Raw genomic sequence first — 23,362 nt, 5'->3', positions numbered from 1 at the left:
TGAAGCTGAGATATTTTATTAGAGAATAAACACCCTCGGTTTTACATGAAAACAGGTGAAAAGCTGAGCCTGACCTACAACGGATCACAATATGACACAGTAATCTTATGTGGATCTGAAAGCTAAACTCAACACTTTTTTATTGGAGAAACATTTGTCAGTTGTCAAGTAGAAACTCCATCATTCATTCCAGCCAAGAGTCAGAAAGCTCTGAAGACAACTGAGGAACTTATGAAATCACGAAATGCTGTGTGACATTCTTATACATCATATATTACATTTACTTATGTTGTGATGTAAGATTTTGCATATAACTTGATAAATGTTTTGTATGTCTTTATTTATAATTTAGGCAAACCAATGTAATTTAGTGGTACCTTGGTGAGAGGCATTCTTGTTTATCCCCCCCATGTTTACGACTTTTCTTTGTAATTTTACGACAGGATTTGGGGGATGTGTCTTAAACCAGTTTGATGAGCATTTCTTTGTTAAAGTCTTTTCCCCCATCCCCCACACAAAGCCAGGTTAGTGTAATATATGGTCTTTTGGGGGCAGGAGATAAGATGTTCTATTTCACCCATTGGTCTGAGGTATGGCTGTTTGGAATTGGCTTGTCTCAGAGGCCTTCAAGTACCATGACATCCTATTGGCTGTAGGGAGTTGGACAGAAAGCCTATAAATTTGCTTGCTCAACCACATTCTCTCTCTGACCCACATATGAAGAAGCATCTCTCTCTCTAACCAACATATGATGAAGAAGCATCTCTCTTGCTAACCTGTGATGATGAAGACAACACAATGAAGAGCACAGCTCAGCAGCCATATTGAACAGACATGTGGCTGAAAGCTGAGCACCAATGATGCCTTAACTAGAGACATTTTAAGTAACTGCAAGTCTGTGTGCCACCTGAATTACACATCACCATTTTATCAGGTTGTATGGTTGCCAATATTCAAATGTACTTTGCATTTTGTTATTATTTATGAATATTATCAGTAATACATTATTTTATGTGTAACTTAACTCCTGCTTGTCTTTTACTACATCTAATTGCCTGAGGTTATAGATATAGAAGGGAAGGTGGGGATAAGTTATATACAGTGGTAAGTCTGTGAGATTAGGCATTCTAAGGCTACATATTAATAATACAATAGGGGAAAGTAGAGCAATACATATATTACTCTACCAAGATAAAACAATTGGCGTAGTCGGCAGGATTTTGGGGTAACCAAGTTTTGCACCCTGTTTGCAAATACTGTTTTGATGTATGTGTTTGTTTATGTATGTGAATTTTAGGGCACCCAGTGTACAAATGCGGTGGAAGTAAAACATTGTTTGGTTGCTGAATGGAATATAACCAACAAAGTGTAGAGACTTCATGTGTGTCACAAGGACACCCGCATGTTTGTTAGTACTGGTGGTAGTGAGTCCCTAATTAAAGTGCTAGGGAGTGGTGAAAGATGCATGCGTCATTCATACGGCATTTAAGTGGTTAAAGTGCTAGGGAGTGATGGGACATGCATTCGTCATTCATACGGTACTTATTCATTTAGAATCTTTGTGTATGTATGTGTATGTTTGCTTACAGGGGCAAAAGTAGGCCAACCCATAACGAATTTGGCAAATTGTATTAGAGAAAATTGTAGACTTAGAAATGCCTAAGTTCATTTTAAAGTCAGCCATCTTCCAGTGGAGTGGCAGAGGAAGCAGGCTAAAGCTAGGAAACCTGTAGTTCAGGTAGAGAAAGCAGAAGCTGAGCTGAGTGTGCCACAAAATGGAAGGGGCTGGAAGGATTAAAAGCAAGAAAACAGAGATCAGGTTTAAAGAAGACAGCTGCTGTTATAAGAGGTTTACTAGCTTGTATTATTGGTAATAAGGAAGATCATGATAAGGAAGAAAATAGCAAAGTGAATGAAAGTGAAAGTTATGGAATGTTGAGTGAGAGTTTTGAAAGATGTAACAGTTGGTGTGATAATTGTGAAGTGTTAGCATGTAGAACATCCGCTGCTAAAGTAGAAAGCAGTGAAAGAAGTGGAAAAAAAAGAAAAACCACCCATGGTGAAAGTTAGGGCAACAGTAACCAGATCAGACTGGAACCCTAAAACATGGGTGGGTGACTTACATGAGACAGATGAGTGCTCAGATAAAGAGTGGGAATGTGAGTGTGAGGAAAAGGAGAGAGATGAAAGGAAGGGAAAACAGCAAGGGTGTTTTCTTCCTTTATTCTCCACTGCACCACAATCTCCAAGTAATTCTGAGGCCTGTCCAGTATTTAAAGAGCATGCTACACTGATAGATATTTCACCACTGTTAGGAAAGGTAACCAGTGCTGCATTGAAATTTGATTTAGGACAAAGAGATCAGATAGAAGGCAGAGGAGCTGGTGAGTGTGAATGGCAATTGTTGACTAGAGGGCATGAACTGGATATTGGCTTAAGGATACTGAGTAAAGAAAGTGTGGAATTAAAACAAAGAACAATGGAAATGAAAGGAATTCAAGTGCTTGTGTGTGAAAGGTCTGAATGTGCTAGTGCAAGAATGGCTGAGTTGGAAAGAAAGTGCACCAGTTTAGGAGTTGGTTTGAATGAAACAGGACAAGCCAAAGAACAAAGGATGGGGGATGGTGCAGCAGGAAGCTCAGCTAGCAAGCCAGGAATGCACAGGGGTGTGAAGGTCCTAACAGCTGTGCTAGGGCCAGCAGTAATTAAAAAGCACACACACTTAGGTCCAGTAATTCGAAACCTGACTGACCAGTTGTTCAAAAAGACAGCCTATGACTCTCCATGCAATAAAATGGAGAAAAGTGAGCTGGTCTTTAGTAAAGAACACAGGTCAGTTTTAGCAGAAATGCTGGATTTAGACTTGGATTCTGGAGAGGTTTCAGCCCACACTTTCAGGTAGTAGTTACCATACAATAAAAAAAGGACACACAGGCAATGAAAAAAAATAGAAGGGTAGCAGGAAGACAGGAAAGGGAAAACAGTTATTTCTGTTTCAATTTTCTGGCCTTTTGCAATAGTGCTACTTCTATAGTAAGGTTTTTATGGACTTTGGTTTGGTGCAGGTAATAAATAGTGAAGGCAATTAGCAGAGTAAAATCCATGCAGGAGATCGGGTTACCATTGGCACATTGGAGTGGCGTGGCACTAGTGCCAAGCTGTTCCAATGAATGCCTGGAAGCAAAGTTTGAGTTTTGGCACCAGGTCGACAGCCAAGAAAATGAGATGGACAGAAACTGCTTTGTCACCTTCCATTTTGCAGACCTGCCTACATAGCAGAATGAAGAAAAGACAACATGCAAAGACCAAAGACAAAGACATGAAGAAGAACTGAAGAGACAGCAAGAAAAGACACTTACTGGGGTTTAAGTGAGTAACAAGTCCACAAGTCATGCAATAATAAGGCTAGTCACAATAGCTATAGTTTAAAAGGAAAGGTTTGTTCATTACTGCAGCAAATTTATATTCCAAGGGGTGGAAACTGAACAAACCAGTTAGGAATGCCAAAATAAGGGGATTCATTTTGGGCTCATAAAGTATACATTCTGGGTATTAATTAATTAAGTGGGATAATTAATATAATTAATACTATTAAGGAAAATGTATACTAAGAAAATTGGTGAACTTTTCAGGAAAGCAGGTGCAGCTGATACATTTGCAAGACATATGGGCTCCGATGTTTAGGTATAGTCTAATTGGGAAAATATGGAAGCCCTGCTGAGATTGTCGGCTGTGGTACAGGCACAGGACCAGTGGGCCAATTCTGAACCGAGGTGTTTAGCACAATGAGTATGCATATGGTGAGCAAACAACTCTAGGGGTGGCCTACGGGGGGAATGATGAGAGTTGCATAGCTTTGATGTCTCATGGTGGTGATGCCAGCCTATACTGGTAAAGGCTGATGGCAGTCAAGAGTTGCACCATGGGTAGGAAAGCACAAGAGGCAACTAAGTCAACCCCAAATGTGTGCAGAGGGGCCACAAATGTTGGTTTGTGAACAGTTTATGCAGTGGCACATGTGCTGTCACTTGGGCAGAAGTGGTTGTACTGGCACCTGTGGCATGTTACCTTTCAAATTTTGATGTTAATTGTACAGCTGCATATGCTTAAACAGATAGTTTGGGACAGGGGTCTAATTAGCAGTTAGACACAAAACAGATTAAAAATTCACACAATAGACTAAATTGTAGTGGGCTAGTTTAGTGGAAGGTGTGGACTTGTCTCATTTTGAACCACCAGATCTGATGACATATGAAGACTGCAGAAAGCTAAAGAAACAGTTGAAGCAAGCTGGAGCAGATACAAGTCATCAGGAGCGCTTCCAAGTTCTTCAGATTGTCTTTGAAATAAAGAAGATATGTAATGGACAAATGGTCACGGACAACTTTTAACACTGGGAGAGCAAATACTGCCAATCAATGCACAAGTTATGCATCAGACTCTTGAAACAATTTAAAGACATTGTACAAAACATTCATCGGGGTGGAGTGTTGTGATGTGAGATTTTGCATATAACTTGATAAATGTTTTGTATGTCTTTATTTATAATTTAGGCAAACCAAGTGGTGAGAGGTATTCGTGTTTGCACAACCCCCAACCCTTTTATGACTGTCTCTTTGTAATTTTATGACAGGATTTGGGGATGTGTCTTAAACCAGTTTGATCCCCCACACAAAGCCAGGTTAGCTTAACATATGGTCTTGGGGGGTTGCAGGTGTTAAATGTACTATTTCTCCCATTGGTCTGAGATATGGCTGTTTGGAATTGGCTTGTCTCAGAGGCCTTTAAGTACCATGATGTCCTATTGGTTCTAGGAATTGGAGAGAACATCTATAAATGTACTTGCTCAACCACATTCTCTCTCTCTCACCAACATATGATGAAAGAAGCATCTCTCTTGCTAACCTGTGAGGATGAAGAGAACACAATGAAGAGCACAGCTCAGCAACCATATTGAACAGACATGCGGCTGAAAGCTGAGCACCAATGATGCCTTAACTAGAGACATTTTAAGTAACTGCAAGTCTGTGTGCCACCTGAATTACACACCACCATTTTATCAGGTTGTATGGTTGCCAATATTCAAATGTACTTTGCATTTTGTTATTATTTATGAATATTATCAGTAATACATTATTTTATGTGTAACTTAACTCCTGCTTGTCTTTTTACTACATCTAATTGCCTGAGGTTATAGATATAGAAGGGAAGGTGGGGATAAGTTATATAAAATAATATCTTATATACAGTGGTAAGTCTGTGAGATTAGGCATTCTAAGGCTGCATATTAATAATACAATAGGGGAAAGTAGAGCAATACATATATTACTCTACCAAGATAAAACAACTTATGTACAGAGTACTCAATTAATTAAGGAAACAATCTGTGTATTAGTTTGTTACCAATACAGTAGATAGTCACTGCAGTAGTTTGAACCCACGATAGTTAGGCCATATGAGAAAAGGAACAAAAATGGCTAAAGGCACAAACAGAATTGACAAAATGGTTCTGATATAATCAACTGATCTTGAGAATAGCTAAGACAAAAGAATTCATTGTAGATCACTCAGGACTGATGGAACAATGAATGGTTGCTGATGGAAGATGTGTTGGTGAGGCCATCATTGGGCACATACTGTATACTGTGGTCTTTGTGTGGATTCCACTGCCCCAGTGTAGAGACATGGACACTGTGCTGTAAAAATGTGTTAATGTCCTTCAGATAGTACACATAAAACCAAGGTCCTTACTCCTGATCATAAAAAGATCCCTTGGTATCTTCTAAGAAGAGATGGGTGTACCCTGATATCCTGGCAAAATTGGTCTTTCTTGCTCCCTATTGCATGTCTCAAATTGGCTGCTTATCTTATTAACGCATTCACCACCTAACAGTTAATGTGTGGTGAACGTACTGACACAAAAAATGACCTCATCCAAGTGGATTCTTCAATTTGGTGATGGTTGAAGTGGCTCCCTACTGTCTATGTAAAGTGTTTTGACTAGGTTCGAAAATCACTATATAAATGTAATTATTATTATGAATTAAAATGAAACTACTGCTACCTCAGATTCCAAAGGTTATGGATCTCCAACAATTATTAGGACTAATAAAGCTGAGGTCATCACAAGAAAGAGACAGAACCATTTTTACTTTTTGACTAAAAGAGAACTCAAACTTTTATTGCGGTGCTATATAAAGTGTCATATGTCATATAGGGACACAAACAAACTAGAAGAAAATGACAATCAGAGGGCTGGCATTTACCTAAATATCATAGAATGTAACTTTCCATCTGTTACAGAAATCTATTCTGAGAAGTTCCAGTAATAAAATCTGTGCTGAGTTAATGATGCACAAACTTTTTTTTGTTTCTAATGTTATAGTACCACGGCAATCAAATCCATGCCAGTGGGTTCAGTTAGTTTTAATCCCAAGGTAGTACGTGTCATGAATAGCTGGTACTCTGATTATCTGTCTGCTATCCTTTAACACTGCAGTTGTCAAATACCATTATTTATTCACAACATAATGAGTGTGGGTACTGCCCATTGCAACTTGAATTGATTCCTGCCTACATGTCCCTGAACTGGATCATGAAGAATGTATTTTAAATTGCTTTTTAGACTGTATACTGGATGAATTTTTGCATAACTGCAATATCTTTATATGTCCTGCTTTTTAATTGCCTCCACTGATATTTTCATAATTAATGCAGGAAAATATGCATCTAACCTTTCATCACTGAGTCCTTTAAATCCAGTTCAGGGTCACGGGGCCGGGAGCCAACCTTGAACAGGATAGCAGTCCAGAGAACAAACATGAGTTAAAGTTTCTACTATACTCTAGTTGTTAGATAAGGAAAATAAAACTCAAACTTGAAATTCATACCTCCATAAGGGGAAGAATTCTAATTGTACTTCAAAAAGATTCTTCTGCATTGTCTGAAAAGAACAAAATGAATATTTTACCTTACATGACTCATTAATTTTGTTGTGACTTTTTGAACCACTGTATTTTTAACAAATAACCCTGAAGCTTCATCATTTATGTAACAGCATCTGCCTTCAAATAGGGCTTGCTTCAAGAAATCATTGTGCAACTGACAGGTTGACAGGCTTAGGATGATTACTACGAATGCCTTTGGAGATGTACTTTCTTCTACAAGTGGCACATGACAAGCACTCCACTCATTTTCCCATGATTCCTAATAAAATCTTTGCCTGACAAGCTTAAATGACACATCGATTCTGATGCTCTCACCTCCCATGCTTTCTTATTCAAAAGCCTTTGGAAAAGCTTGCTTTATGCAGTATACAATTATGGTGAACAAATTACAAGAGAGGATTGTTTGGTTATTTATTCCTAATAACCACAGTGGTCAATCACTTATAGTTCTCTTATTGCCACCATGTCTGAGAGTGACCATTAACACATACGACTACAGCAAATATGAGAAAATATTGAGATGCTCATCTTTCTAATCAAGTAAAAGTTATTCCTGTTTAGAAGAACATAACTAATATATTTGTTCAGTCACAGTAAAAACAACAACATTTATTTCTATAGCACATTTTTATACACAGGATATAGCTCAAAGTGCTTTACAAAATGTCAAAGAAATATTTACTAGCAAAACAAAAAACAAAAATACAAAAACAAATTAAAATTAGATAAGAATAATAAAGAATAAATAGTATACAAAAATACATAATGCACTTTACATAAGACAGATATATAATTAAGAGATATAGATTTCTTAAATATAGAATTGAATTTTAAGTTTCTAAATCTGAGTCCAATGATAAGGTCAGATGGTCAGGGTAGAGAGAAAAAAGAAAAAAGAAAACTCCAGTTAAGCAGGAAATGAAGCAAATTCTGTTGGGGTTCCAAGTCAAAAATCCAACCCAGCTCCCACTAGGCATTCTTCCTAACATAAATCTTCCTAACATAAAGGATTTGACGCAGATATTGTGGCAGGCTGGGGTATCTGCTTTCAATCAAACATCACAGGTGGCTGCACAGGTCAGGTTCAGATTGAGGTGGTAGTACTGAATGCCACCACAGAAGAACCAGAAAAGAAGAAAGAGAAAAGTAAAGACTAATAATGATTGCATGTTCATAGGAGAGTTTGATAATTTTGTGAATATCTAGTTTATTACGGGTAGAACTAAAATTTAGCTACAAAAAAAGCAACATTAAAAAAATGTGTTTGTAGGAGTTTTTTAAATGATGTACAGCGTTAGCCTGGCATATCTCTATTGTAAAGTACTCCAGATTTTTGGTGAATAACAGCAAAAGGCTTCCTCACCACTTCTTTTATGCTGAGTTTTTGGAATAAAAAGCAGACTGCCATTAGAAGATCTAAGGTTATGACTTGTAATGCAGGGGGGACAGGCACTTCAAAATATTGGAAGAAGCAGGATTATTTAAAGCTTTATATACCATTAGTAATATTTTAAAGTCAGTTCTAAAGGATACAGATAACCAATGTAACAGCTCTAAATTGGTAGCATGTGGTCAGCTTTTCTTTTTGTGATTAAGACTCTTACTCCAGAATTCTGGACTAATTGCAGCTGATTGATGTATTTCTTTGGTAGTTCTGTTAAGAGAGCATTACAGTAATCTAGCCAACTAAAAGCAAAAGTATACATTAATTTCTCATCACCTTGCAATGCTATAAGTGATCTAACTTTTACAAAGTTCCTTCAGTCTTAGAAATATGGTTAATATGTGATTTAAAGTTAAGGTCAAAATCCATGGTTACACCCAAATTCTTTTCTTCCACCTTGGCTTTAAATGCTAAGGAATCAAGTTGCAAACAATTATATATTTTTATTGATTGCATTTCCTTAAATTGTTTAGAACTTAGAACGTTTTGAAAGAGTACTTTGCAGAAATCATATGGAAGTGTAAATGGCTTGATATTTGCTCTGTTGTTCATTTGACAGCATGAGACATCAAAGCTCTCCTCTCTCTTTTTTTGTTTCTCATTCTCCCATCACTGGGGTCTGTTCATTTTGCTAGTAAAGACATTGAAATTGCTTTTTTGGCCACCACTACAAGGTACATGAGGTAAGTAACACAAAAAGAAAATACCAGTTTTGGGTGGAGTATTCCTTTTAATCGGCTACCAAATTCTTGTGCAGCCATCTGCTAGTCAGGTTGTTATATTTAGTTGACAAACAAACACTTAAACAACTTTCTCAGCTCTGCACTACATGATAAAAAGCATCCGAGGAGGCTTAAGAGTGCATGTTTGCTTGAATTCTCCTCCTGCAATAATTTTTATTGCTACTTTATATAGCACAGAAGGGAGTATTGCCATGGGACTGAAATTTTTGACTGTTTTGACAGTTCCACATGTTTGAAGCATCTTTGATCTCATTTCTTTCTTTCTTTCTTTCTTTCTGCTGTATAAGGCATAAGGTATAAGACTAATGACTGCAAAGTGAATCGTAGCGCGTATGAGAACATGAGGGCAACCATTAAGAAGGATATCATAGAGGCTAAAAGACAGTTGGAGAGGAATATAGCAGATAAGGCGAAAGAAGACCCCAAGAGATTCTTTCAGTATTTTAGTAGTAAAAGAACAGTTAAGGAGGAGGTCAAGTTCATCAGGAATAGTAAAGGGGAATTAAAAGATACGGCCAATGAAATAGCAGATGCCCTAAACTTACATTTTTCTGAGGTGTTTACAAGTGAGCAAGTGGATAACCTCCCAGAGGTAAATGGGACTACTAAGGAGGTACTGAGGGATTTGGAAATTGTAGAGGGAGAAGTGCTGCTCAGATTAAATAAGATGAAATCAAACAAATCACCAGGACCAGATAATATTTATCCTCGTGTTCTTAAGGAGGCTAGTGAGTACATTTATAAACCCTTGACACATATTTTTAGGAAATCACTGAGCACTGGAGAGATTCCAAAGGACCGGAAAATGGCAAATATCATCCCATTATATAAAAAGGGTGACAGGGCAGATCCAAGCAACTATAGGCCAGTAAGCTTAACATGCATCACAGGAAAATTAATGGAAGGAATTATTAAGGATAAGATTGAGCAACACATGGCAAGTACAGGAGTTATTCTGAACAGTCAGCATGGGTTTTACTAACATGTTGGAATTCTATGAGGTTGCAACAAAAGCATGCGATCAAAGTGGAGCTTATGATATTATTTATCTGGACTTTCAGAAAGCATTTGATAAGGTGCCACATGAGAGCTTGGGCATCAAGTTAAAAGAAGTGGGAGTTCAGGGTGATGTTTTTAGATGGGTGCAGAATTGGCTCAGACACAGGAAGCAGAGGGTGATGGTGCGAGGAACCTCATCAGAACTGACCGATGTTAAGAGTGGTGTTCCACAGGGGTCAGTGCTAGGGCCGCTGCTATTTTTAATATATATAAATGATTTAGACAGGAATATACAGTAAGTAACAAGCTGGTTAAGTTGGCAGATGATACCAAGATAAGTGGATTAGCAGATAATTTGGAATCCGTTATATAATTACAGAAGGACTTGGATAGCATACAGGCTTGGGCAGATTTGTGGCAGATGAAATTTAATGTCAGTAAATGTAAAGTATTACACATAGGAAGTAAAAATATTAGGTTTGAATACACAATGGGCGGTCAGAAAATCGAGAGTACACCTTATGAGAAGGATTTAGGAGTCATAGTGGACTCTAAGCTATCAACTTCCCAACAGCGTTCAGAAGCCATTAAGAAGGCTAACAGAATGTGAGGTTATATAGCAAGATGTGTGGAGTACAAGTCCAAGGAGGTTCTGCTCAACCTTTATAATGCACTGGTGAGGCCTCATCTTGAGTACTGTGTGCAGTTTTGGTCTCCAGGCTACAAAAAGGACATAGCAGCAGTAGAAAAGGTCCAGAGAAGAGCGACTAGGCTGATTCCAGGGCTACAGGGGTTGAATTATGAGGAAAGATTTAAAGAGCTGAGTCTAAACAGTTTAAGCAAAAGAAGATTAAGAGGTGACATGATTGAAGTGTTTAAAATTATGAAGGGAATTAGTACAGTGGATCGAGACTTGTATTTTAAAATGAGTTCATCAAGAACACGGGGACACAGTTGGAAACTTGTTAAGGGTAAATTTCGCACAAACATTAGGAAGTTTTCTTTACACAAAGAACGATAGACACTTGGAATAAGCTACCAAGTAGTGTGGTAGACAGTAAGACATTAGGGACTTTCAAAACTCGACTTGATGTTTCCTTGGAGGAAACAAGTGGATAGTACTGGCGAGCTTTGTTGGGCTGAATGGCCTGTTCTCATCTAGAGTGTTCTAATGTATACCAATAATTCTTTCATTCTTTACCAGAAGTGACCCTTAAGATTTCCTTTCAATAGACTGTTTCAAATCAAAGATTTAGAAGATATCAAGGTCTACAGTTTTTGACATGTTTTGCAATGTTTCATTTTGTCTCCAGTCATTTTATCTTTACTATGTTTTGTCTTTACCACTTGGAAAAATGTTTCAAATGAAAATGACAAAAAACAAAAACATCTACAGAATAAGTAAGAAAAGTTTCTTTATGGCAGATTTTGGATGAATAAAGGAAAACATCCAACACATCTTCAAAAAGATCTGACATGCCTTGGCAATACACCATGAATCTTCAGTCTCCAACATTTAAATACAGTTATACCACATTTACTTCTGTCTCATGACTATAAAATAAAAAGACAATGAACGTGATCACAGAACGGCGGACGTTGCAAATTCACCAGACCAGATTTTTACCACTTTTTTCAAGTTAATACTTTAGAAGGTCCAAACATCAACAAGCCTGTACATTTCGCCACCAAGACTGATAGTTGTTAATCATTAGATTCAACACAAACCATTTAGTTCAATGTTTTATCCATGCATTTTCAAACCTTCATTTAAATGACAGCTTTAAGACAGGTCTGCCTTTTAAATTAATATTTCAATCAATATCTGGGTAGAGCGGCATGGTGGTGCAGTGGGTAGCGCTGCTGCCTCGCAGTTAGGGGACCCAGGTTTGCTTCCCGGGGTCCTCCCTACGTGGAGTTTGCATGTTCTCCTTGTGTCTGCTTGGGTTTTCTCCGGGCACTACGGTTTCCTCCCACAGTCCAAAGGTTAGGTGCATTGGCGATTCTAAATTGTCCATGGTGTGTGCTTGGTGTATGGGTGTGTGTGTGTGTGCGCCATGCGGTGGGCTGGCACTCTGCCCGGGGTTTGTTTCCTGCCTTGCAACCTGTGTTGGCTGGGATTGGCTCCAGCAGGCCCCCGTGACCCTGCAGTTAGGATATAGCGGGTTGGATAATGGATGGATGGATATCTGGGTATGCCCAAAGATGTATATAAAAACTCTGGCCTTGTAATTAAAGCTAGTGTGACCAGAAAATTAGATCTCGGTAATGATGAGAAAGGGCTAATCATCAGACTTGGACAGTGAAGGTTGCTTAATTTGCTGATCTTTCACAAAGAGCATGGTCACCATGAAAATGAATTACGATGTCAACAAGGAACAATGTGAGAAGAGGCTCACATCACTCAATTAGGATGCATGTATAAGTGATTCTGAATCTACTTTTACTATTATGAGATGAAAATCTAACTTTGCTCATAAAAGATGGACTTAACTTTTAGCCAACCAAAACATTTTGAACCTCAGCTGCAATTAAAAAATTGCAGTAGCATGAAAGAATCTGAAGTGTAATCACTGAAATATTTATTAATAATAATTGAACAAAATCCTAGATGGAAATTTTTATAGGAGATAAAACGTAACTGTGAATAATTGCATTTAAATAGCCAATTATTAGTAATTCATTTTATAAAATAACCCAGAATACTTCATAAAAAGGGCAGAAAGACTTTCTTTGAAATGATAAGTGAAAGTCAAATAGAACTCAAAGCTACCAATTAATAAATAACAGATACTTAAATTGAACTGAAGAACTCAAAGAGGACAAGAGACAATTGACTTTGAGTTGAAAGGAAAAAAAATCTCTGTTAGAAATGAAAATAATTATGGGAAAATACAGGATAAACTGGTAAGAATATGGATGGCTAGATGATGACTTTAAGGCCTGATAAGCTTTCGCTAATGCTTCTCTCTATTTTTTTTTTTAACGCATAAACTACCATATAAAAGTTTGGGGTCACCCACACATTTTCACGTTTTTGATAGAAATTGATACCTTTTCAAAGATACCATTACATTTACTTAATAATATAGCCAAGGCATTACCAATGTTTATAAAGGCTATTATTGCCTGAAATTACTGATTTTAATTTGTTATTCACAAATGGCTGGAAAGCCTAATTTTCAGCAGTAATTCCTTCAGTGCCCTAATGGTCAATTCCCTTAGTGTATCCTTAATTAGTCACGTTCATGTGATAATTAGTTATTAGAGAAACCTTTGTAATTTCATTAGCACCACTGAAACCTATTCTGTTCACATGAGTTGCAAGGTACTGGCATTCCTAAAGTTCAGTTCTGGGTTCAAAAATGAAGCAGCTTTCTCAAGAAACATGCTGGTCTATTGTTTAAAGCACAATGATGAAGGTTATCCATGAGACACATTGACAAGAAACTGAAGATTTCATACAAAAGTGTATGTTTCTGTCCTGAGAGAACAGGGCAATTAGGATCTGACCAGGAAAGAAAAATAAGGGGAAGAACCTGATGGGCAAATACATAAGACAACAAGGACATCAGAGTGTGTAGTGTGAGGAACAAATGCCTTACTGGTCCTTGCATGATTTTGTGAAAGCTGTCTTGTTTTACCCATTTTTGAACTTTTGAACAATACTGTAAGATTACTTAGTATAGTAACATTTCTGACACATTTAGAAGAATGCATTTTTATTGTGCAAGTTGAACTGTGTCACAACATAGTGGGTGTGATGATGTAGAGTGCCATTACCTGTGATATATAGTCATCTCTCCTCTTTGTTAAGAGCAGTATAGGCACAAGAAAAAGCATCAAGGATATCCTGTTATCCATTAAAAGCTTTGGTGGCTGGCCTGCTAATGCCAAATTCACATACTCCAGCAGCAGTATACTGATAAAGAACAATATTAAATTAAAGAGTGATAAAAATGCAGGTAAAAACAGACAATAACTTTGTATAATGTTAACATTTACCCCCCCTCCCCCGGGTGGAACTGAAGAGTCGCAAAGTGTGGGGGAGGAATGATCTCCTCAGTCTGTCAGTGGAGCAGGACAGTGACAGCAGTCTGTTGCTGAAGCTGCTCCTCTGTCTGGAGATGATCTTGTTCAGTGGATGCAGTGGATTCTCCATGATTGACAGGAGCCTGCTCAGCACCCGTTGCTTCACCACAGATGTCAAACTGTCCAGCTTCATGCCTACAATAGAGCCTGCCTTTCTCACCAGTTTGTCCAGGCGTGAGGCGTCCCTCTACTTTATTCTGCCTCCGCAGCACACCACCGCGTAGAAGAGGGCGCTCGCCACAACCGTCTGATAGAACATCTGCAGCATCTTATTGCAAATGTTAAAAGACGCCAGCCTTCTAAGGAAGTATAGTCGGCTCTGTCCTTTCTTACACAGAGCATTCCAGTCCAGTCCAATTTTCATCCAGCTGCACTCCCAGGTATTTATAGGTCTGTACCTTCTGCATACAGTCACCTCTGATGATCACAGGGTCCATGAGGGGCCTGGTCCTCCTAAAACCCACCACCAGCTCCTTGGTTTTGCTGGTGTTCAGTTGTAGGTGATTTGAGTCGCACCATTTAACAAAGTCCTTGATTAGGTTCAAGTGTGAGGAATTCTGGATCTTTATTTCAAGTGTGTTTTACACACACCTCAGGGAATTGCCACCTAGGAGGACATTTTCACAATGTCATGGTTAATGTTGCACAAAACAAAACTTAATTACTGTGTTTGTTTGAGACAACAACAACAATAAAAACATTTATATATATAGCACATTTTCACGCAAAAAAAATTAGCTCAAAGTGCTTTACATAATGAAGAATAGAAAAATAAAAGACACAGTAAGAAAATAAAATAAGTCAACATTAATTAACATAGAATAAGAGTAAGGTCCGATGGCCAGAGTGGACAGAAAAAACAAAAAAAAACTCCAGACGGCTGGAGAAAAAATAAAATCTGTAGGGATTCCAGACCATGAGACCGCCCAGTCCCCTCTGGTCATTCTACCTAACATAAATGAAACAGTCCTCTTTGTATTTAGGGTTCTCACGGAAGGACTTGATGATGATGGTCACGTAGACTTCTGGCTTTTAGTCCATCAATGTCATGATGCTTTGAGTAGGTGGTGGTGGCACATGCCGCCACCACAAAAAAAAAACGGAAAAACAAACAGAAGAGAGAGCAGGGATCAGTAAGGATTTTAGAGCCACCATGAATAGTTATTATGATGAATTGAACGCACAGAGTATCAGGATTAAGTTAAAGTGAAATTATGAAAAGGCCATGTTAAAGTAATGTGTTTTCGGCAGTGTTTTAAAGTGCTCCACTGTATTAGCCTGGCAAATTGCTATTGGCAGGCTATTCCAGATTTAAGGTGCATAACAGCAGAAGGCCGCCTCACCACTTCTTTTAAGTTTAGCTTTTGGAATTGTAAGGAGACACTCATTTGAGGATCTAAGGTTACAAGTTGGAATATAGGGTGTCAGACATTCCGATATATAAGATGGAGTGAGATTATTTAAGGCTTTATAAACCATAAGCAGAATTTTAAAGTCAATTCTGAAAGACACAGGTAACCAGTATAGTGACATCAAAACTGGAGAAATGTGTTTGGATATTCTTTTCCTAGTTAGAATTCTAGCAGCTGCATTCTGCACTCATTGCAAATGATTTATGTCTTTTTTGGGTAGTCCTGAGAGGAGTGCGTTACAGTAATCTAAACGACTGAAAACAAAAGTGTGAATTCATTTCTCAGCATCTTTCAATGATATAAGAGGTCTAACTTTTGCTATGTTTCTTAAGTGAAAAAATGCTGTCCTAGTGGTCTGATGAATATGCGATTTAAAATTCAGGTTACAGTCAACAGTTACCCCTAAGTTTTTTACTTCTGTTTTAACTTTTAATCCTAATGCATCAAGTTTATTTCTGAAGGAATGCACCTTATTTTTTATAATTGTGTTTTACTCACTTTAATGCAACTTGGATAATGGCTTATGAGTGCAACTATATTTTGTAACAGTACATGAAAACAGTGTGGTAAAAACATCATAAACACATGCTATAAAGTCGCCCTTTAGCAGAAACTTAATATCTAAATGCCAATAGAACCCATCGTTTATTGGAAGTCAGCTTGCACAGTATACTATACTGTGATTGTTATAATTCTGCTTCCTAACCAGTCTATGGCTCCGTGTGACACTCAGTTGGACAAAAAGTTCAGAACGAATGGCCAGTTTCTTAACTAAAGACTATTAATAGTGAAAAATGCTTAATATTCATAGCTCATTTGAGATGAAAAGTGACATTCTTTGTGGACAGGCACAAAACGAATATGAGGAAACTAAAGATATTTTTCCACAGAATCATTTCTTCCAACGTATTTGTCAATGAAAATTGAACACTTTGGGAGAGGAATTTACTAAAATAATAAAGTGAGCAATTATCCTGTGAGATGAGACTATATGTGGTGGCTGTTTTAATGGAAGGGCTATAATTAGCCCTTTATACAGCTTGCAGAGAACATGAGTACAAGCTTTGCTTGAGGCAGCTCAAGAGTGAGATGAGCTGCCTTGGGGTGATTTCCCACATGGCAATATTTCAGCCTAGTTAGTAAACTCAGGAATGCTACATACATCCTTCATAATCAGCTGGTACATTCATTTTGCCTGTTTAGTATTATACAAATAACCGTTTTTGAAATATATTCCCAAAAAGATAAGTTACTTACACGATCATTTGAAGTGCCTCACAGATGTTGCTTTGTATAAAAATACAAGGAAAGGTTGGGCTGTGATACTAATGCAGTTTCCATTTTCTTTAGAATGGAGTGGAACACCCTGGAAGAATGATGATGTCATTTCTGGTTCTGATGTCACTAGCACCACCTCTTCCACTTCCTCAACTATAAAGTTTCCACCAAACAGGAACTCCTAGTTGATTCTGGACCTTGCTTCCCAAGATGACACATGTCTCTTTGAATCAAAGCACCCTGACAGCTTGAAAAGCAGTACTGTACACCTTCATCCTAGTTGGTCACCAATGTTCCATTTTCCTTCATTTTCACAACCCAGACATTAAACAGTGTATCCCTGGAGCCCCAACATCATTTTACTTGTTCTTCTCTTTACTTTTCAGAAGTGTGATACTTCTGGTGTCATTTATGAAAATTCTCAAGAGTTATTCATTCCATGAATAAACATATATTGGCTTTGACTGAATTAAAATAGAAAACATCAGAAACTTTGCTAAAGTAGGCTTTAATATGTATCACATTAAAACTAACAAGTTTTTTAACTACTATTTTTTAAATTTGTGTTTTGTAATGAGTACAAAAACATGAAATTTCTACATGTGGAAAATGTAGTAAAGGTCAATATTTGTCCACTTGTTTCAAAACAGCCTATTCCCACACAGTGGTGTGTTATGAGTAGGTCCTTACCCCAGCAGCATTAAGTACAAGACACCAACCAACCTGGAAGGGATGCCAGTTCATCACATGCCACACTTACACTCACACAACCACTTCTACTTGCATTTGACCAGTATAGAGTAAAACATCAATCCAGTTTGAACATCTGACAGATATAATGTGAAACAAGAGTAGATACTTATGGTGTGATACAAGAGTACTGTACACTGTGGACTTTAGGAAAAACAAAAACAGTTACATTCCATTTTACATCAACAGCTCCGCTGCTTGAGAAAGTCAGTAGTTTTAGGTTCTTGGAAGTCCAGCTTCACCAAAACCTTCTGCTGGTCTTTCCACACTGCTCAAATCCTCAGTAAGACCCTGCAGAGGCTGTTGTTCCTGAGGCTTTGGGTTAAAAACTAAAACACTAGTGAACATCGATGTGCCATTGAGAATATTCTGACAAACTTCATGACATAGCTATTTGCACTTGTGACTTTATTTATTTTCCTGTGTCTAGTGTTTGCAGGCTCTGCAATGCTCCCTAGTGGTCACAACACCCTACATAAGTTAGCTTGGGTATGTGTGTGTCAGGTGTGTCTTGTGAAGGACTGGCGCTCCATGGGTTGGCACCCCCATTCTGACTGATTCAGAAATATGTTACAAGATAACAGTTGCCCACGAGTCAGTGTGGTGTCGATGCAGAACCCAAAGTGAAGTGGGGGCTGAACTGACACCACCAGAAACCACTCTACTCTGCTTACAGCCTGTCTTTGAGCCTAGAGATATGGGAGAAACTACATTAGCTCACACTGACAAGGAGGCTGATTCTGTGGGCTGTTAGAATCCAGAGGTTGCGGGTTCGCGGCTGGACTGCAGCAGTTACCACAGTACAAATCTGCAAACTGAGAAGGTTTGTGGTGCCCACAACAGAACACCCAGCAATGAATGGTAAAAGCCAATGCAATATGGAAAATTCCAACATAGCATACTTTATAATAAGTAGCCATTCATCCATCAGCCTATTTTCAACCTAGTTTTGTAGGTCATAGTTGCATGGAAACTGGAACACAGCAAGTAAATCTTTGCTATTGCTTATATCAAACACATTCTTTAAAAATACATTGGTTTAGTGTTAGGAGTACATCAACCCACCTACCCATCAATCAAGGATGCAGGCAGCAACAAACCTGTCTGCAGCAAGTTCTTGTATAACATCTCATTAAACTCTTGACAATGTACTTTGCAAAGTCATGTCATGCATCCTTCCATTTACTGGACACACTTAATCCAACCTTCAGCAAGGTTGGTGGGCAGCGGTCCCTAGTAGTGGCTATTTAAGAGCCATGACTGAACTTATAGTAAATGTCCTTGGGATGTGGGAAGGAAGCCAGAGTACCCACAGCAAAAAAACGAACAAAGATAACATGCAAACTTCCACATAAAGGATTCAAATCTGCAGTTAAGAGGCAGCAGTCCTAAGAACTGTGCCACTGTCCTTTTAGAGTATCATACCCAAAATAAGTGCATTTAGCGAGATTACCCAAACTCACACATAGGCAATTTATAGCTGACAATGTCATTGGAATGTGACAAGAAATGAACTTGAATAAAAGCAGAATGTGCAAACTGTAAACAGAAAGAGCACTGACAGAGCACTGAGCCTGGCAGCCCTAAGGATTAGGCTGCCAATTTGGTTATGATATACTTTGTATATAGGGCATTAGTAAACCATTATTTATTACTATTTCCTGTTTTTCTGAACATCTGGTTTAAGAACTGAGGGAACTGACCCTACTTAGCCAGCCACAGCAGATGAAAAAGCTGGACCCACCATAACCTAAATGACTACTGAAAGCACTTTGTTTACATCATCACAACAATATGGGTCAACTGCTTGGCCAAATTAAGCTGGTTTAATGAAGGACAACTCTGTAAGCAGACTGTCCCAGAAAGAAATGAAAATATGCCAAAATAATTCTTCAGATTTTCAGAAAAATAAAGGAGGGAGATGAGTAGAGGGAGTAAATTAATATATAAATCAAGTACAGTACACAAAGAAAGTTAACACTTCCACTTACATCTTTCAGCCTCAGACTCAACCTGTGTCTTTCTGTTTCTCCTCAGAACTTCGGCTTCCCTGCCTTCTTGCCAGCTGAGTCTTTGCCTCCAACTCACCACTCAAATCTAATAAAAACGTGTCTCTCCCACACTCTTCCCATGGCATTATTTTCAGATACATCTGTAAAATTAAACAGATGGGTAGCAGTCTTACAAGAAACATCTTAAGGCTGTTAGGTCATTGGAACCCGTTTAAGAACATAAGACCTTTATATCCCATGCTTACATTTCTATTTAAAAAGATGAGAACCTTTATCAAGTATTAGAATATCTGCCCACTGCATGCAACAATGTCCAAAAATAGCACCAAATGGAGGTCATTTTTACAATTTTCTTGTAGTTAAAACACTGATGAGCCAATCACTTTGCCAGTGGTCTAACTCAAATGAAAGCACTCAATTGACTTTAAACTATACCATTGATATCACATTATGGTTTGTCATGATGTTCTTCTCAATAGGTGCAATATAAAATAATGACATTTAAACAAGGTATGGCATGATCCCATACATGGGATGTCACCTTTCTCCATTCATCAGGTTTGCCCTTGCACAGTAAAGGTTAAATTGCTTTGCTGCCTATAATCCAAAAGTGAAAGCTGCTAGAAAGCAAATGTCTCTAAGTGAAATCTTAACGTCAGTTTTCACATCTGTCTAAACATTTAAAACATATTGCAGTTTACCAGGTAACTGGTGGCATATATTCAAAGAGAAAGACTTTTAAAAGTGACCCTTTGTAAAACCATATACAGTATATGATCTGAATCTATTGTGCATACAGAATGTTTATTAGTTAAGACATAAAGTCTGATTCTTTCCTTAAAGCCAACAAACACACAAGAGCACCTGCAAACTTTCTTAAGTTCAGTTATCCAGCTTTTAATTATTTTACATGTTATTTTGTCTTCTTGGTCCTCTTGGTGGCATAGTGTTTAATACTCCTCCTGCTGCATGGGTGTCTCTACACATACTCCAGTTTTCTTCACAGAGCCTACAGACGAACATATTAGGTTAATGTGCCCTGCATGACAGTGCCCTGTGATGAACTGGCATTCTGACTATTGCTGGTTCCTGCCTTACACACTTTTTTTCTGAGAAAGGTTTGGGATCCTGAGATCCAAGACCAAATTATATACTGTAAAGGAGTCATATTGTGTACGCATGATCTCTAAACAACTACCACAGTTCAGCTGTATCTATCTGTTGAGCTGAGCTAACAAGGAAGGAGTACAGTGCACATGGTAAAACAGGGGCTTAGTGTTACCAAGCACAAATATATCAGAAAATAACAAAATCTTATTTTAGGACACACATTTCAAATCATCTTTCTGCCCAATTTATTTAGTACTCTGGCTTGCATCTGATAAGGCCAAAATAGGCTCTACTACAAACTTATAATCAGATTAAGTTGGCTCAGGTAATAGATACAGTGGTGTGAAAAACTATTTGCCCCCTTCCTGATTTCTTATTCTTTTACATGTTTGTCACACAAAATGTTTCTGATCATCAAACACATTTAACCATTAGTCAAATATAACACAAGTAAACACAAAATGCAGTTTTTAAATGAATGTTTTTATTATTTAGGGAGAAAAAAAATCTAAACCTACATGGCCCTGTGTGAAAAAGTAATTGCCCCCTTCTTAAAAAATAACCTAATTGTGGTGTATCACACCTGAGTTCAATTTCCGTAGCCACCCCAGGCCTGATTACTGCCACACCTGTTTCAATCAAGAAATCACTTAAATAGGAGCTGCCTGACACAAAGAAGTAGACCAAAAGCACCTCAAAAGCTAGACATCATGCCAAGATCCAAAGAAATTCAGGAACAAATGAGAACAGAAGTAATTGAGATCTATCAGTCTGGTAAAGGTTATAAAGCCATTTCTAAAGCTTTGGGACTCCAGCGAACCACAGTGAGAGCCATTATCCACAAATGGCAAAAACATGGAACAGTGGTGAACCTTCCCAGGAGTGGCCGGCCGACCAAAATTACCCCAAGAGCGCAGAGACGACTCATTCGAGAGGTCACAAAAGAGCCCAGGACAACGTCTAAAGAACTGTAGGCCTCACTTGCCTCAATTAAGGTCAGTGTTCACGACTCCACCATAAGAAAGAGACTGGGCAAAAATGGCCTGCATGGCAGATTTCCAAGACACAAACCACTGTTAAGCAAAAAGAACATTAGGGCTCGTCTCAATTTTGCTAAGAAACATCTCAATGATTGCCAAGACTTTTGGGAAAATACCTTGTGGACTGATGAGACAAAAGTTGAACTTTTTGGAAGGGAAATGTCCCGTTACATCTGGCATAAAAGGAACACAGCATTTCAGAAAAAGAACATCATACCAACAGTAACAGTATGGTGGTGGTAGTGTGATGGTCTGGGGTTGTTTTGCTGCTTCAGGACCTGGAAGGCTTGCTGTGATAGATGGAACCATGAATTATACTGTCTACCAAAAAATCCTGAAGGAGAATGTCCGGCCATCTGTTCGTCAACTCAAGCTGAAGCGATCTTGGGTGCTGCAACAGGACAATGACCCAAAACACACCAGCAAATCCACCTCTGAATGGCTGAAGAAAAACAAAATGAAGACTTTGGAGTGGCCTAATCAAAGTCCTGACCGGAATCCAGTTGAGATGCTATGGCATGACCTTAAAAAGGCGGTTCATGCTAGAAAACCCTCAAATAAAGCTGAATTACAACAATTCTGCAAAGATGAGTGGGCAAAAATTCCTCCAGAGCGCTGTAAAAGACTCATTGCAAGTTATCGCAAACGCTTGATTACAGTTATTGCTGCTAAGGGTGGCCCAACCAGTTATTAGGTTCAGGGGGCAATAACTTTTTCACACATGGCCATGTACAGTAGGTTTGGATTTTTTTTTCTCCCTAAATAATAAAAACCATCATTTAAAAACTGCATTTTGTGTTTACTTGTGTTATATTTGACTAATGGTTAAATGTGTTTGATGATCAGAAACATTTTGTGTGATAAACATGCAAAAGAATAAGAAATCAGGAAGGGGGCAAATAGTTTTTCACACCACTGTAGATATATGAATATATGAATAAGAGATATGGGACCTGAGTTAAAAGTGAGCATTGCAGAGCCCTGGGTCCGGACCTGAAAGGGACAAATTCCTCGGGTCCTGAAAGGGACACATTTCTTGCTCCTTTAACGAACCAATCAAATAACATACATAGTGTGATGTTTAATGGCCTTTGCATTCAGTGATCGGCGATGTTAACACGATACACCTAATCATTGGCATCATTTTGAAGACATACCTTACGCCTCACTCTCATAAAACAGGCATTCTCAAAATTATCCTTACAAAATGGTACTAGGTTGTTGTACCGTGATAGCCATTATGAATGTAGAGAAAAGCCAAGCAAAATGACACCTTTTATTGGCTAACTAAAAAGATTGCATATTGTAATCTTTTTAGTTAGCCAATAAAAGGTGTCATTCTCCTTACAAAATGGTTAAGATTAGGGTTGTGGGAGGGTAATCTGAATAATAACTACTGTTGAGAAGACATGTTTTGTACTGGGCATTTTGTGTAGTAGGACTGCCTTTCTAATCACAACAGTGTCATGTAGTGCTGTCAGCCATCGCCACACCTTTCTCAGATTTTTGTAAACCATATGACATAAACGTGCAAT

General features: G+C 38.2%; 1 long non-coding RNA gene across 1 annotated transcript in view; it reads right to left on the bottom strand.

Moving 5' to 3' along the window:
- Window positions 1-6,895: 6,895 nt before the first annotated feature.
- Window positions 6,896-23,362, bottom strand: part of LOC120532215 — a 37,664-nt gene continuing 21,197 nt past the window's right edge. The window contains exons 2-3 of the long non-coding RNA XR_005634258.1: window positions 19,657-19,817; window positions 6,896-6,943 (exon numbers count right to left, since the gene is read on the bottom strand). This is a non-coding gene — a long non-coding RNA (uncharacterized LOC120532215). The remainder of the gene's footprint in view (window positions 6,944-19,656; window positions 19,818-23,362) is intronic.

This window comes from Polypterus senegalus, chromosome 7, assembly GCF_016835505.1.
Source record: "Polypterus senegalus isolate Bchr_013 chromosome 7, ASM1683550v1, whole genome shotgun sequence".
Classification (NCBI taxonomy): Eukaryota; Metazoa; Chordata; class Cladistia; order Polypteriformes; family Polypteridae; genus Polypterus; species Polypterus senegalus.
This window is presented reverse-complemented; position numbering and strand designations above follow the sequence as displayed.